Source organism: Zingiber officinale, chromosome 7A (assembly GCF_018446385.1).
Source record: "Zingiber officinale cultivar Zhangliang chromosome 7A, Zo_v1.1, whole genome shotgun sequence".
NCBI lineage: Eukaryota > Viridiplantae > Streptophyta > Magnoliopsida > Zingiberales > Zingiberaceae > Zingiber > Zingiber officinale.
In genome coordinates this window covers 16,347,693-16,350,451 of record NC_055998.1, presented here as the reverse complement: position 1 = coordinate 16,350,451, position 2,759 = coordinate 16,347,693, and the positions used below count along the sequence as shown (strand labels likewise).

The window sequence follows — 2,759 nt, the reverse complement described above, 5'->3', positions numbered from 1 at the left end:
CCAAAGAATGATCATATTTATATACTGTTATCCATAAAAAAAATTAACTTTGTGGCAATTACATGATGGAAGGGCATAATACCAAGGAAAAACTTTGTCAGTTACCTCTACCTATTAAAATATAATGATAGGTTTTTTCAAGTTTTGTAAAACTTTTGTGAATAATACATGATATTTATTTGTTTAAAATATAATGATGTAGGAATCAATTTTTTATATGTGATTTTCTTTCTTGGTAATCAAAAAGTTAACTTGCATGTTTGATTGTTTTGGAGATTTTTCGTCTTAATGAGTGATTCACCTTTGTTCAGAACCCTCCTAAGTTGGCTACTCCTCTATTTGATACTAAAATGGTAGAGGACCCTAAGATGGCATACACAGACCTAGATAATCTTCAAATGGTGTTTTGAACGAAGAGGTATTTACTTATATTCGCAAGCATGTTATATATAAGTCTGCCACTATATTCATGTCTTTAATGTACTGTTGAATTGATAACACTAATTCTTTTCCGCACAGTAGTGTTTGGTCTTGCATTGTGATGGCGTCTGAGTGTTGGCTTGGTCTCTGTTGGCTTGCTACATATCTAGAAAGCTCCATGATTTGTGCTAAGGTAGTTCTTCTCAACGAGCATATCTGAGATGGAACTTCCATGCTACTTTCTTTTCCGAGTTTGATTTGCTGCTACAAGATCGAAAAGATATTATGTAGTTGTTGTTCCTTCTGGTCGAACAATTTCACTTTCCCGTCTTAGTTTCTTATATGTTCTTTGTTAAATAATTATGTGGATTTAATTCTTATCGGTAACAGCTGAAGCGTATCCAATTTGGATTTTCCAGCTCAAAATATCAGTAGATTTGTTGTGGTAGTACCTTAACAGGAATTGAGGCTTCTCCATTCAGGTAGGTTATGCTCGTTTGACTCACATTATGGTAATTATTTTTAATGTTTATAATTTAAGTAATAAGTAATGATATATGTATCTTTTGAATTGTGTTGTAATGATTTTGTATATATTTCTATATTTAAGGAAAAGACAAGTCTGGTAGATACAAAAATTACAAGATCGCAAGTTTGGATTGAAGGTCACAAGAAAAAAAAATGGGGAGCCTTGTACTCAAGCTGTTGGAGAGAAAATAGTAAGCATGTCCACTCATTTTAGATTTCTTTAGTATTTTATTCCACTGATCTTGTTTTTCATAAGAATTTATACTTAAGATCTCTATTTATACAGCCTAAAATATTTTTTCTATACCTCCTTGTACATGTGTTCAAGCTGTTTTTTACTTGTGAGTTGGTACATGTGTTCAATTTCAGATGGACCTAATTCGACCAAATGATGAAATGCAGTTTCTCGATGATGCAATAGGAAGCACGGTCGCATGGTTATCTAAATTTATAGTATTATGTGATTGATACATATTGTACTAATTTATTTGGATTATAAGTTGAATTGTTGTTATGTAATTGCTAGTTTGTTAGAGATTTCATATATTGTTTTAGATGTTTTGAGTTTTTGTGGTATAATGAAAAGCTATGACTTTTATTAATTTTGTATGGATTTGATTTGTACTAAATTTGTTGTAAAATTTTAATTTATTATTTTCGTCAAATTATTATTTTAAATATAGTTAAGACCATCAACAGTATACGTTTGCGCGCTGCAGATATTATTTTCCGCAGCATGCAAAGCACACCGCGGATACTATTATCCGCAGCGTGCTTTGCGCGCTACAGAAAATACTTTTCTTAGCGCGCAAAAACACGTCGCGGATAATTTATGACTTTCAACAGCTTTTAATTGTGCAGCGCGCAATGTGCACTACGAAAAGTGAATTTACGTGCTGCGAAAAATCATTTTTGTTGTAGTGGCCAAGCATATTCAGGAATACACTATCCTATCTGTGTTAGATTTTGAGAAATATCCTAAGACAATTATCTTATAATTTTTTACTATTTATTTGATAAATATAGATTTACTATTGAGTACATATTATATGTTTAAATAGTCTTAAATCATTTACTAAATGTCTACAGTACAATTCATAGCATGAGAGAATTTATGATTGGATTACAACTTGTGATTATTTCTACATATACAATTATGAACATATTAAAATTTTCCTAATCGTCAAATTGGTGCATTCATACATCATTAATTCTGTAAGATTAGCATGAGTTATACTCCTTGGTTTGATCAAGTAGTTGTTTCTCACTAGTTGGAGACATTGGGATGCCGAGAGTTAAACATGGATGCCAGTTAAGGTAACTAATTTATTAGAGTGACCTGCTGTAAGACTTCATATGGTTCTCTACATATATGAATATGTTTGTGAAGTCTCTATTACAGCTCGAGTAAAAGTTCCTTGGACTTGAGGTATATAAGTCACCTTAGTTATGGAGGCTTATACTTTGACATCTAAGCAAGCATCTCCGTGGAGGTGTGAAGCTGAGATTATTGGGTATAAATTAAAGTGCCCGAAGATATTTGTATAGCCCACAAAGGATTCATCACTCCTTACGAGGAGACGTATACCCTATAAATAATCGTTAGGATTATAACTCAAAGTTTTTGGCCAAAGCATCACATGTTAAAAGTATGGGACTCTTGTACATATTTATGAGTAATTTGAATCCATAGAATGAGAAAGTATTACTTGGGCTAGGTGTGATGTAGTCAGCTTAGTGGGGACAAACAAATAGACCAGCCTTGAACTAAGTGGGTATAAAACAAGTAAAAGAAATGAGGCACGACTCAC

General features: G+C 32.5%; 1 long non-coding RNA gene across 1 annotated transcript; it reads left to right on the top strand.

Moving 5' to 3' along the window:
* Positions 1-341: 341 nt before the first annotated feature.
* LOC121999945 lies at positions 342-1,072 on the top strand. Its single transcript, XR_006116851.1, has 4 exons — positions 342-418; positions 523-613; positions 811-902; positions 1,031-1,072. It is a non-coding gene; the product is annotated as an uncharacterized LOC121999945 (long non-coding RNA).
* Positions 1,073-2,759: the final 1,687 nt, after the last annotated feature.